Source organism: Lepidochelys kempii, chromosome 7 (assembly GCF_965140285.1).
Source record: "Lepidochelys kempii isolate rLepKem1 chromosome 7, rLepKem1.hap1, whole genome shotgun sequence".
Lineage (NCBI taxonomy): Eukaryota > Metazoa > Chordata > Testudines > Cheloniidae > Lepidochelys > Lepidochelys kempii.
This window is the reverse complement of record NC_136386.1, coordinates 95,543,931-95,558,482: the sequence shown is the minus strand read 5'-3', so window position 1 is coordinate 95,558,482 and position 14,552 is coordinate 95,543,931. Positions and strand designations below refer to the sequence as shown.

General features: G+C 39.6%; 1 protein-coding gene and 1 pseudogene across 2 annotated transcripts in view; one reads left to right on the top strand and one right to left on the bottom strand.

Moving 5' to 3' along the window:
• LOC140915356 (heparan sulfate glucosamine 3-O-sulfotransferase 1) overlaps positions 1-14,552 on the bottom strand; it is a 100,611-nt gene that overhangs the window by 42,049 nt on the left and 44,010 nt on the right. The gene's annotated exons all lie outside the window — the stretch shown is intronic.
• On the top strand, positions 13,311-14,384 carry LOC140915204 (cyclin-I pseudogene; annotated as a pseudogene).

The window sequence follows — 14,552 nt, the reverse complement described above, 5'->3', positions numbered from 1 at the left end:
AGAATATCATTGAGGATTTATCCAAAAGCAAAAAAAAAAACCAAAACCAAAACACAAAAACACACCAAAGCTGGAAAAAACAAACAAACAAAAATCCCAGTAACAGATAAGGCAGTAAAGGATTTTGAAATACAAGAAAGTAAAAATTTCCTTAAATAAGCAAGTATAAAAATGAAGTAGATTTATAAGAAGTTAAAGTGAAATTGAATTGAATGTGTAAGACCATATTTCTCTGATCACAATACTTGGGAATGGCGTATATGAACATTAATTTTCCGTCTGTGGCTCAATACCCTCTCATTACAAATCTCTGAATTCAGTGCTATTTTATTTAAATAAAGATATCAGCAACTAATGCATGAATTTCTTAATAAGTTAAGGTTTATTTGTTCCTTATGGTCTTCTCAGGGGTCTCTGTTTCTGAACAGCTTAGCAGAGCTTTCATATCACTACTCAGAGCAAAGCTTTTCGTATTTCATTAACCAGTCATAAATATTGAGAAGACCTGAAACTTTACCGTTAAAACATATAATTCATGATTTATGGTGAAAGCACAAGCAAGCTCTACTGACTTTTAGAAGGCCTCAAAAGGACACTAAAAGAGCCTGCCGTGGCAACTGTGGTTCACAGACTAAAGATGTAGTGAGGAGACAGAAGGTATAAAGTAGCAGCAAATTAATGGAGAAAGTTAAAGTATTGCATGCCCTTTAAAGAAACCAAGACCTTAATATCAAGGCCAGTGGGAAATAAGATAAGTAAATCATGCATCCCGGAATATGGGTCCTTTCTGCATTTGATTAAAAAATATGATGTTATATGAAAAACAAACAAAGTCTTCATTTAAAGAAAACAAAACCCATGGGTAATTAGAACTGGTCAGAAAAATGGAGTTTTGCTTCCATGGAAAATTCTGACTTTTCATCAAAATATTGAAAACTGAGGTTTAATTTTTTGAGCAAAATGCTTTCCATGAAGAATTCTGATATTCATCAAAAAAATTAAATTAGACACTTTTCATTTAGTTGAAAGCCCAATTTTTTTTGTCATTATGCAGTTGATGAAAATGTTTTGACCAGCCCTATTTGTAGTTATTCCTGCTGTCCAAGTAGACTTCTCCATAGTAGCCAGAGCAGCATTGTCCCAGTAAGTCAAACAGTGATACGTACAATACAACTCTTCTTTATAGTCTTATACAAACTGCATTCCAAAATATTTCATAAAATTTAACAACAAATGACAGCAGCTGATATTTGACAAACTACAGAAAACAATCATGTGAAAAGATACAGGGAATAAATTAAAACATGATCAGTCATAAAAATAGATGGTAGCAGTAATGGCTTCCATTCACCTAAATAGAAGTATTAATTTCAAAGCATTTCAAGAGGGACTTTTTAGATACTCTCACATCAGTTGAAACATACAAGTTCCTTAGCAGTAGTTTTCAACAGAACATTCATTAACTTGAGATGCTAACTGCACTTCAGGAGCAAGTTTCTCAGACGTACTAGATATACTGTTGAGCATTAAAGAGATAAACGATTATTTACATCTATCAACACTTTCAGGTTTTCTAGAATGAAATCTATTTCAGCAACCTTTTCCCTCTGCCATACATTTCTGGCACATTCCATAGATGAAAGCTGGAAAGGAATATCAGTGTTTTCTATCCCTCATTTTGCAAGGCCCATAACTTTTCTGCAGCATTAATTAAACCCATGGTATAACTAAACAATAGCTGATCGGCAGAACAAGTGGCTGGGCTCATGTAAAGTAAAGGAGAAGAGCCTGGCTCTAGAAGAGAGATTCACCTTCTTTATACTGACCCAGCCTGTCTGGGAGGAAAACAAACATAGGGAGGTGGTTACAAAACATAAGGAGGTTGTTAGTTAATTCAACAGGTTTGTAGGAAAACCAGTTGTATTTCCCTATACAGGTTGGTTGCAGCCCTCTTGTTTATCAAAGCAGTGGAGCTTCTGGCTGAAATTTACAAGCTGTTTAAGGAAGATCATCATCATTAGAGGTATTCAAGACTTGCTGAAACAGCCATCTATTAGGGATATTTCAGAACTAATGAAATCAGTCCCTCTGAAATACAGAGAAATGGACTGGCATAATTCCCTAGGGGTCTCTTCCATCTTAAAGGATTTCATGGTGAAAGATGAGCAAAGTGGTTCCATTTAACTGCTGCTATGCCTGACAGGTGCCACAGACTGAAAAGTTAGGCTCTTGTTGAGATTTAAGTAGTATTTGCGCAAAAAGGGCCTGATGCAAAGCCCATTGAACTCAACGAGCCTCTTTCCATTGAGTTCCATATGCTCTGGAGCAGGGCCTAAAAGTTTCTGACATTAGATTAATAAACCCCACCACTACAGTACAGCGACAAGTACTCTGACTAGAACCTTCAACCAGGCAGAGCCCCATGGGACCCGATTACAAGTGTTGGGTTTGGAGGGATCATGTCAGGCATGATTTTTCTCAACACTATCGGGCTCAGGTCAGATTCGGATTGGCTGTGGTCTAGTCAAGTTCAGGTTGGGGTTAAGAATTAGACCTCAGCAAACCTCTACGCATACCCCCTACAGATCCTGGAATTGAACCCAGGAGGAGTCCTCAGTCTCTATGTTTCTTTGGGGCACCACTGCCTTCACCTCCCATAGCCCCTTCAAAAGCATGGAGGGTAGAGCTTCTGAATTGAATTTTTTTAACATGAGCTACCTTTTTCCTAACCTCATTCTTGGAAACAGCTGAACCACTTTTAGCAGAATCTTTCCAAACAGCTCAGCTGGAGACACACATGCAGCATGCAAAATTTCAGCTCCAAAAAAATGCAGATTTGACACTTTTGACAGACACCTCATTGGGAGTAAGGCAGCCTGGGGAGTCAGGCAGCCTGGGAAGTCCTGGGGCCAGGAGCAAGCCCAACAATTCTGTTTTTGTTCACCTGAAAGAGAATTTTTTAGAATGTTTCCTCTGGTGAAAAATTTTAAATTTTTGACTTTTGTCCCATTTTGCAATGAAAATGTTACCAAAAAATATTAATTTTTCATGGGAGGGAAATTCTGTTTTCAGCTCAGCTCTAACAGACACAATGAAGTGTCATCATTGAGTTAACACTGCAATGAGATTAACAGGGTACAGAAGAGCTCACACCTCTGCCACTGTTTGAAGCTGTCCACAGACTCTGGAAACATCACGGTATCAGTTTACTCTCGGTTCATATGTGAAAGGTATTGTTCTCAACCATGAGGGCTAGGAACATCAAAATATTCTTGGTGGGCCAAATAAATGTACCAAGTGAGCCAGATCCAGTTCACGTTCCACATGGTTGACTCCCCTGACTCACAGGCTTCACTAGCCAGCCCCTACGAGAAGTAGTGATCTAGTTATGCAGTCTCTTGATGCCCAAGGCTGCAACAACTATCCCAGAGCAGGGAGAGGGTTTTATCCTCTCCTGTGCTCCCCAGACACCAACGAACTTTGCTTCACACTGCTTGTGTTTTTGAACAATGCAGTCAATACAACAGAAGTGAAATCCTAGCCCCACTGAAATTAATGGAAGCTTTGCCATTGACTTCATTGAGGCCAGGATTTCACCTCAGGATTCGGCTCACTATAGAGGATTTGAATGTTAATATTTAACAAAGGGAATTTTGCTTCTATCCTCTACTCATCCAGGGTATAGAGCTTTCCTTATATTCAGCCCCTGGTTTGATGTTTCAGTCTTACTCAGAACTTTTGTATAATGTTCCCAGTAATGTAAGATACTTTACGAATTTATGTTCTGATCATTTTGTTTCTGTATGAATTCTATAATGTTTCTTGTACAGGGCTTTTCAGATAGTGAACCTTGCTTTTCATAAAGCTGAAACTGACTGTATATTAGCATAAGCATATTGAAACCAATCTCTGGATTCTGAATCACAAATCATAAAGACCTGAAGATAAATACTACAGAAAACAACTGTAAGTGTAATTTTCTTTAGCCTCCCAGGGGTATACTATACTTTTTGCTACACCAGCTGTATAGTTGGAAGCAGATTTACTCTAATTCAGTAACTGGGTTTTCCTGGTTGCAGGCGAGGGGGAAAGGATTAAATATCATGTCTTCAAACATCTTCTGGGAAATTGTATAATAAATCCCCACAGGGATTTCTGTAATCCTCCTTCCCAAACTCAGACAATCTCTTTAAACCTGCTCAACATTTCTGCCAAATATAAATGGGACACGTGGAAGGTTCAACTTTTATTCACACTATAATTAACATTAAGAAAAACAAATCTTTGTAGATTGCTTCTTCACTTATCCTATGCAAGAAATCCTCACCTGCATTGAAAAAAAAAACCCCTAATTAAAGTTCACTTGCTGTTAATTAAACAGGATTACACAGTTCCCTAAATTAAACTATTGTATTATTTCAAGTAATGCAATTCACATTTTGCATCTAATTAGCAGTAAATTACTGAACATGGTTCATTGGTAAATTTGACTAAAATTTTCCAACTTTAAAAGATTGAGATGCACCAAACAAATACAACTAGAGAAACAAGCTATTAAATATAGTAGTCTATCATAAAAATAAAGCTTGCCTAAAAATGAAGACCATCTCTAATAATAAATAATACTAATAAAAGATTCAATGTACTTTCATAGGTAGAAACAATAAAAGTATTCAATAGCTTTCCTCTTAAAATGTCGGAGTGTAGTCTTTGTTTGACAGTATTAAAATGTCAGTAGTTTGCATCTTTATAAAGAACATCATACTGCTTATGGGATTGTTCATGCTGTTTAAAACTAGACTATAATATTCTCTTGCAGGGTGCTGATGCTAAGAATGTAGAAGAGGGTGCTGAACTGAATATGTTATTCAGCATGAATATTTACCCCCCAATAGTATGAGGTGGTAATAAAATAAAATAAAATAAAATAAAAAAAGACTACAATGAATAACAAAAATCTCAAACACATGTCCCTGAATACTGCTGTTTCGAGATAGTAATCTAAAGCAATTTTAAAAAAGCACACTCCTCTCATTTTTTAGATCCATATTTCTGTTTCTACCTAGCTCTGAACCACAGTTAGGCAGAAATTCAGGAGGACAGCTCTTAAGCACACGCTTAAGTTCTATTGAGGTAAGAAGCAAGTACTTAAGTCCTAAAATGCTTTCCTGAATTGGGACATTATTTTGTTACAGTAAAATTAATCCGTTAACAAGCTGTCATATGAAAAAATTTTACAAAAATATTTCTACATCAGAATGTATTTCCTAACATCTCTTCTTAGGATTGTAAATCTTCTGAAATCAAGGATTAGAATATTTTGGCTTAGAAAAAGTTGTGTTTGACATTTGGGGCTGGATCCTGCAAGTTCTAAGCACTCCAGACTCATGCTTAACTTTACATGTGCTGGTAGTACAATGAATTTAGTGGAATTACTCATATGCTTAAAGTAAAGCACATGTTTAAATGCTTGCTTGATGAGCTAGAGTGCTCAGTACCATGAAGGATCAAGATCATACATAGTCTTCTTTAAGAGCATTTAGAAATACCTTTGAATTAGATTTCAAGACTCTGACAGGATGGAAATTTAGGCCAATTTTTTCACAAATATCGAATAATTTTGGCTGCCTCTTTTTATAAGGACCAAACTGGAGACACCTACTGCCTATTTCTTCAAATCAGGCCCACACTCTGCTACAGTTCTGCAGCCTCATCACTCACAGAATTTTGTCTCCAACATAGTTAGGATTTAAGCAGGTACAGAAAAGACTCTATCTTAATAAACACAGTTTGGAAATATAAGATGTGTTGCTTTTTGTCTGTCATTAGTACGTAGATTATAGTCTGTACAAACCATATAAAAATCAGCATAATTTTACAGTTATCAGCCGAAGTTTATTTACAGGCACAGTTCATTCTATTTAATCACTATTGGATTCTAGTGCTTCTACCATAAGAAACAAGATTTTTTTTTTTTTTGTCTCTGAGAAAGTTTTAACAGGCCAGTTAAAATGTTAATAGTGGTAGGCTGCAAAGAACCTTGCTGTTATGGGAAAGTGATTGTTCCAAGGCTTCAGTGCTAATGCCCGAAAAAGAGGTGAAAAATTGCCAGATGATCAGAAAACCTTTTGAAAAATGTTTAAATGACACTTCTTTACATTTTTAGGGTTCTTTCCAATAAATTATTTTTAATTTAATTAAGTATTGACTATACAGCGCTGATACGATTTTCTTGTAAAAAACAGCTAGAGCATTAGCAATAGAGTTTAGCACACTCACCAGTCCTGTACCCACATCTCCAGTAAAAGCTGCTGTCCAGTAAATAAAGCTGAATAACTCTGGGACGCTAAGCACATTTTTTCCTGCTGTTTTAAGCACACTAGCTAACGTTTGTAGAGTTTGCATGGCTTTCTTGTCGATACCTGCTGGTCACAGTTGGTGGAGAAGCAGTTTCTCTCATGAGGTGCTTGTTAATTAAGCATGGCAGTAGCCATTCAAGGTGAATTTCAACTCTATCCACAAAAGAGAAAAAAATATCAGATGTACCCTCTGAAGGCTCCAATCTGTAAATAGACTGTTTGGATTCTATAGTCACTGCAACTTAAAAAGAAAAGGAGTACTTGTGGCACCTTAGAGACTAACCAATTTATTTGAGCATGAGCTTTCGTGAGCTACAGCTCACTTCATCGGTGAGCTGTAGCTCATGAAAGCTCATGCTCAAATAAATTGGTTAGTCTCTAAGGTGCCACAAGTACTCCTTTTCTTTTTGCGAATACAGACTAACACGGCTGTTACTCTGAAACCTGCAACTTAAAAGAGTCTGTAACAGCTTAATGCACACACTGGATGACTTTTTTTGCTGAACTGTAACATAGTACAAGGAAGGAGTTTTTTCTCCTGGAACTTTAGTGTTAACACAGTCAATTCTTTAAAGAAAGAAAGCTTCAAAATCTTTGAACTTATCAAACACAACTTTTAGCCAAAGGCCTGCTCTGTCTTTCCTTGCTTGTCTTCACTTTCAAGACCCTTGAAAGCCTATCCCTGCCCTATCATCTCACGTTCACTATTGAAATGTTGACTCTTGCCGCCCATGATACCAGCCTCCACTGCTCATTTAGTAAGTTTTCAAATAAGCACTTCATGTTTCTCTCGTGCTGCCCCTCATGCTTGGGAGGAGCTCCCCATAAATATCCGCCAAGCAACCTTATTATCCTGCTTCAAAACTCTCCTTAAAACTCTCCTTTGTTGTGATGCCTACAAAAAACTTGACAGCAGATAAGCTGTGGATATGCTAAGATCCCTGCCTATCATCAAAGCCGCAACTAGGCATTTTAGCGCCTGCAGCGAGCAAGCATAATTGCACCCCGTACTGTTTTTTCCCCATAATTTTTCTGCCCTGTTCAGAAGCGACACATAACTGTTGATAGTGGGTTGGGGCACATGTACGGGGGCATGTGACCACCCCACAGAGGTTTTCCAACTGTGGGATGTACCCCTGAGTAATGTTTAGGGAGGCTTGATCCAGCCAGCCCCACACAGTGGGGCTCAGGAAGGGAGTGCCACCTCCACCCCCTGACTTACCTCAGCAGGCCACCCACCCTGTCTGGGTTAGGGACGCAACCAAAAAAAACCGGAAGGGGGGCATAATGTGATACCCCCCCATACCCGTCCCCCCCCTGTCATCTCTGGCCCCCTTTTTCCACCCCTGCGGCTTTGTGTCCTGGGTGGCTGCCCCACTCGCCCCAGCCTGGTTAGAGCCCTGCCTATCATGCTGACCAATATTGTCTCAGTGTTTCCTTATACTCCTTTGTTTGTCTATATGAATGTGTCGTCTCTTGGCTTATACTTAGGTTGTAAACTCTCTGGGGCAGAAACTGTCTTTTTGTTATTTATTTATACAGCACCTTGCACAAAGGGGTCTTGGTCCCTGACTGAGGCTCCCAGGTGAGAGCTAATACAAACAATCAACTACTGTAGGTTTTATACAGTCAGTGCTATTCACATAAAGAAACAGAAACAAAAGCCATTCCCAATGAATCCCAATTGAAACATAATATCCAAGGTTGTATGAGCCAGGAGTCTGCAGTATTTGACAGCTGAGCAAGGATCATTTGTTTCATTTGTGAAGGTAACCTGAAGATTAAACTATTAGCAAAAAGAAAAGGAGGACTTGTGGCACCTTAGAGACTAACCAATTTATTTGAGCATGAGCTTTCGTGAGCTACAGCTCACCTCATCGGATGCATACTGTGGAAATTGCAGAAGACATTATATACACACAAAGCATGAAAAAATACCTCCTCCCACCCCACTCTCCTGCTGGTAATAGCTTATCTAAAGTGACCACTCTCCTTACAATGTTTACAATACTATTAATAATACAACAAATAATAATAATAATAATACAATAATAATACAAACTATTAGCAGAACCCTTTTCAGGAAAGGCTGGTTAAGCTGTAGCAATACTACAGACAATTGTAAGGCGGCTACTTATTTAACGCCAACCCCATTCCTCACAGGGAAGGATTCCCCAGAAACAGCTTGGCATCATCCCGGGGGGGAGGGAGGGAACGACACGGGACTTGGAAGTTGACAGAAAAAGAGGCCTTCAAAAAACACGCTTGTCCACTATGTTCACAAATCAGGCCCAATAGTAATCGTGAGATCAAAATAAACAAATAATTATTTTTACACACACACACACACACACACACACACACTCTCACTCAGCATTTTAGGTTCTTTTTGTATGCCTTCCAGTTTTTAATGCTTGGGTTCAAAATTTTAAACTTTTCTCTGCAACAAGTACTTGAAACTTTATTTAGTTTTCCTAAATGAAAGCTGAAATTTTTTACATAATCATAAGATTCCAGGAGCTGAGGCTTTAAGAAAAACAACAAATATAGTGAGATAAAAAACACCACCACAAGAGTGGGTTTCACTGCAACTGATATGAGTCATGTTGCTTAATGCACTGCTGAACGGTGCTCAGATACTGTGGTGATGAGAATGATATAAAAACCTGAATAAAATAAGGATTGACTCCAGCAACACTGGAGATATAGAGTGGGGACAGTGGAAGCAGCAGGTTCCTGACCGTCTCTCCCTACGCACTCTGGGTCTAAGCTGTATTAATGCAAATATGGTAATAATGAGAGCAGCAGCCATTTGCTATAAGTGAATAAGGGGTATATACCAAAACCAAGGAAGTGTTATCAAATAGCAAGTCAGTGAATAGCAAACATAACTTGACTTACTGCAGTAGATTGTTTTAAGAAAACAACTGCTTTACAACACCACACTGGCTTAATTAGTCTTGATTTTAGTTTGAATACTAGAGATGGCAAGATAATTTTTTAGCTTTTCTGTTCAGATGTCATCAGCTGGTATTAAAATTTACAATTCCTAGAGTGTTTTATGGTACAATTCTGGTGGGAAAATATTTATTGTAAGCCTGCTTTTGAAATAAAGAAATTCTTTAAAATATTTTATCTTAAAGCTTGAATAGAATTTCTCTATTAGTAACAAACTAAAGATCCACTTGACAGACTATATAGCAAGAAGATAATTAGTAAAAAATATGAACGATTTAATTTTAAATTTAGTTCTTTCCTTACCCTTTGGGCTTATTATTATTTAAAAAAAAAAACTGTATATGAGGTTAAACTGCAAAAAAATGTCTGGAGAGGCCATGGAATATATTTAAATGAAGAATTATATCCAGATCGCATGATTAAAAAGGCAGTCAAGACCTGGCATGACAAGTCTTGCAAAATGAGTTATAGTGCATTAAAAAGTTTCATCTGGTAAAACTAACCAAAGAGAGCCACAAAAGCGCATCTGCTTTGGTTCTACTAGATTTAATATATCCATTGTGAACTATTGCTTTGAAATTCTTAAACACAGATATATAATTCATGCCATTGTTATTTTTTAAAATGTACCTGGCTGAGCCTCTGTGAATATTTACGATTAATAAAACATTAATTGACCTGGAACATTGATGGCATGCAGCCAGTGACTGGCATATAGAAAGAAACTGCAGTCTTCACCTGCCACAATGGCCTAGTACAAGGAAAGTGCACAGACTTGAAACATTCTCAGAGAGAAAGAAAAGGAGTACTTGTGGCACCTTAGAGACTAACCAATTTATTTGAGCATAAGCTTTTGTGAGCTACAGCTCACTTCATCGGATGCGCATCCGATGAAGTGAGCTGTAGCTCACGAAAGCTTATGCTCAAATAAATTGGTTAGTCTCTAAGGTGCCACAAGTACTCCTTTTCTTTTTGCGAATACAGACTAACACGGCTGTTACTCTGAAATTCTCAGACAGTTGCCTCACTAATTCCCGAGGCAATACCCCCAAACATTTGTAACACAAGGCAAAATCTGAACGTGGAAACTAAAACTCTTTTCTTTCAGGAATAAAACAATCAAAATGCTGTATAAATGGTCAGTCATAGCAATGGGTACTGAAATCACTGGAAGCCTCTGCCCCATGGCCACAGAGGTCTGCACCATCAGGGAAAAGAAAACACTAGGCTCCTTTTAAAGGAGTACACCCCACACACACGTCTTTTTGGGCATTCAGCCTCCCTCATGGTCTTGATGAGGCAAAGAGCAAGACTCTGAGCTGATAGGTAGGCCACAAAGCTGTAGCAAAGTCTATCGGCTCCCTCTGCACTTAGTGGGAGAGTTTGTAATACCTTCCCCAAAGCCTGGGGGCCATTCTGCACAGGAATAAAAGCTCCCCCCTTGCATTTATAATGGGACCAGGTTTGGGGGTCCCATTATAAAGTGGGTATCATGCTCGTTGCCTGTTGGGGCTAGGAAGGAATTTTTCCTCACTGCCAGACTGGCCAGGGTGAGGTGGGTTTTTAAACTTTCCTCTCAGCAGGCCAGGGACATGATGGGTAAGTTAAGCTGTAAAATTTATTTTTGTTGCAACTTAGCAGGTACCCCCAGGGCAGGTAATCAATCAACAGGAGGTCTGGTTCCCTGATAAACCATAATTGGAAGTGAATCAGGAGACTGCATCTCTGAAGTGGAGAATGGAACGGGAAGTAATGTGAAAATCTCAGTTTCAATATGAAACCAATTGAAGCTAGGTGGTTTTAGCAAAACTTTACTTTGTTTTTTCTTCAAAAATAATCTCAAACAAACAATGATTGTTCAATGGATATTGGGCTTTAAATACTTACCATTGTGTATGCACAGTATCTTTTTTCCAACCAAAACCTTCATGACTTTTAATATGTAGATTTGGAGGGATTTTTTTAAAATGAGTATGTGATAAATCATGAAGATGGTAAAGTTCAAACATCATTTGCATTCAACGAGTTCCACATTCTAGTATGTTTCCTGCTTAATTATCAAGCTGGAAATTTAGGGCATGTGGGACATCATGTCACATACTGTAGTTAGCTAATTAGTTTCTTTAGTAAAGTATGATTAATCAAGAACAAGTGTCACAAAAATGATAAATATGCCATTCTGTCTCTGAAAAGTATTTAGTTAATTTTATATGCTGCATTTGTTACATCCCATGATTGCTTACAGCAATTATGCATATTTGGTTGATTATGACTGTTATCTTCCATAGAATGTGTATTAAAACAAATGAACATAAATGAAACAAAAACTATTATATGCTCTTAACTATTTGTATTTATACTGCATGAACACAGTTAATACCAGAAACATAGTATGTATTTAACTAACAAAATTATAAAGATCTAGGGAAAACTGCTAGTATACTACAGTTTTAGCAAAAATAATTGATACTTGGCATTTTAAAAGAAAAATTCATTCATTCATTCATTTCATTTCATTCTGGACTTTTGGTCAATAGTTCCTGCTAACAAGATCGCCTGGACCAAGGAAAAGTTTGCCCTAGAGTTCATTTGTTGATAGGAGTCAGTTCACACACACTATCATCAGGGAAAGGGAGTAATAAACATTGTTTATTTACTCAGGAGAGGGGGAAAGAAGAGACATCAGTGGAAGATCTGAATTTTTTGGAAGTTCAAGTCCCAGAGGTAGGTGTGGAATGGAGGGTTTTGGGAGCCCCCTGAAAAAGTCTGAAATTTAAATTCATGTTGGAAGCATTTCTAATATTACTATGCTAAATATTTGACTTACAATCATTGAAGGCCTAAAAATAAGGCTGTAGAACATTTGTTTTAGCCCACAAAATTATCCAGAGCTTTTTGTGAAACTGCTTGCAGTGTCTGATTATCTATCTGTGAACTGCTGGACTTTTGACTGTGTTGGATTTGGTGAATTTTGTGCTAAAGCACACATCTTCAGGAATAGCACATGGTATTCCTTCAGTATCCCGGTCTGCCAAAAAGACTGCCCCATAGGAACAAGAAGGTCCACTCAGCAGAAGCCATTTTAATTTGATTTCTCAAAAATAATAGGACAGATATAGGGAGGAATGCATTATAACTGATCCCAGTTTGGAGGAGGATCTACCAAAATGTAACAAGTAGTTGCCTAGAACATAAAAACTTTCTTTAATTCTCCCAGTTAAGCAGGAACTGTCATTATTAAATTTTGACTTGCATAATAAAATCACGGAGAAAGCGAGTTTTCACTAACACCAGACTTTCCTGTCTGAATCAAAGCTGAGACCTATTCCCACTTCTAGCAAACCCACATGAGTAAAGCAAACTCCTCTACCACCAGCCTTGCCTATGGGTTTGCAATCCGATTAGGGTATTGGAAAACCTGGTTGAAACCTTAGAGCCTGTGAATTCAGTTCTGACCCAAAACAAACCACTGAAACTCACAACCAACATAGAGATAACACAAACAGGTTTGCACAGCTTTAACTTTAATTATGTTACCCTTACTTTTCACCACAGTAATTTTTAAATCCCCCCCAACCTACTTTTCCCTAGACCAGCCATTTCACAATACCTTAATTGGCTTTTCTGGAAGCACTATTTTCATGCCCACCACTGACAAATATTTCTTACAATATAGATTGTCTGTCTCTGCTTCTCCTCTTCTGTGCTCTTACCCTTTATTTTCAGCTATTTGTTATCCTCTTCCCCGTCACAAAATCACACCCCATTTTCCTGTTTTTTCTTTAGTCACTCCCCGCCTTGTTCCCGCCCCTCCCCAGCACGACGCGCGTCGCAGGCCGGGGGCGGCGGCGGCGGCAGCAGCAGGCGGGCCGGCCGGCCGGGCTCCCCTCCCGCTCACCCCACACAGCGAGCCGCCCGCCATGGAGACGTGAGCCCCGCGCCGCCGCTGCCGCTGCCGGCCGCCGCCGAGATGGCCCGGGCGGGAAACTAGCCGCGTGCAGCGCCTGCGCCGCCGGCATGGGGTTCTGATGGGCCGGAGGCTGGCCCGCCCCGACCGGGAACCCGACAGCTCCGCGGGGGAGGTAGCTGCATCCAGTTGGGTGGTAGGCGGATCCAAGGATTATCATGAAGTTTTCGGGGTCCCTGGAGAGCCAGAGATTGTCTCTCCTCTTGGAGACAGCAATCTCTAGAGAAGCTCAGATGTGGAAAGTGCATATGCCCAAAATTCAGCCCAATCAGGATGTAGCCATTTCTCCAGCGCAGTGGGATGAGGTGATTCAGTGGCTGGCCAAACTCAAGTACCAGTTCCACCTTTATCCAGAAACACTCGCCCTGGCCGTCAGTCTCTTGGACCGGTTTTTAGCCACGGTAAAGGCCCGTCCAAAATACTTGAATTGTATTGCGATCAGCTGCTTCTTCCTTGCTGCCAAAACCGTTGAGGAAGATGAGAGGGTTCCAGTACTGAAGGTGTTGGCCAGAGACAGTTTTTGCGGCTGTTCTCCAGCTGAAATTCGCAGAATGGAAAAGATTATTCTGGATAAACTGTACTGGGATCTTCACATGGCTACGCCACTGGATTTCCTTCACATTTTCCATGCAGTTGCTGTGTCAACCAGGCCTCAGTTACTGACCGTCCTGCCCAAGATGAACCCATCTCAGCATGTGGCTGTTCTCACCAAGCAGTTACTGCATTGTATGGCCTGTTACCAGCTGCTGCAGTTCAAGGGCTCCATGCTGGCACTGGCCATCATCAGTCTGGAACTGGAAAAGCTGATTCCTGATTGGCTCTCGCTCATCATTGAATTGCTCCAGAAAGCACAGATGGACAGCTCCCAGCTGATCCACTGTCTGGAGCTTGTGGCCCGTCACCTTTCCGCTCTGCAGTCTGCTCTGCCACCCAATTCTGTATACGTCTACAGTCCCCTCAAGCGTACCCTTGTGACCTGTAACAGAGGAGCATTCAGATTCAACCCCTCCTCTGTCCCAGGGCTAGAATTCTCCAAGGACTTTAGTCTTTGTTCTTCTCTAATCAAACATCATGTTGTCCTATCCCAAGATTTGTTCTGAAGTGGCTGCACTAGGAATGGTGTCATCTGCACATGAAGAGAAAGTTTTGGATCTGGAGGCCCCCTTTACTTCTGGACTTCTGTGGCAGAAGAAGTTCCCTTCTATTCAAGTAGTGCCCTCTATAGTTGAGCTGCACTGAGTGTCCTCAAATGTGATGTGGGTAGATAT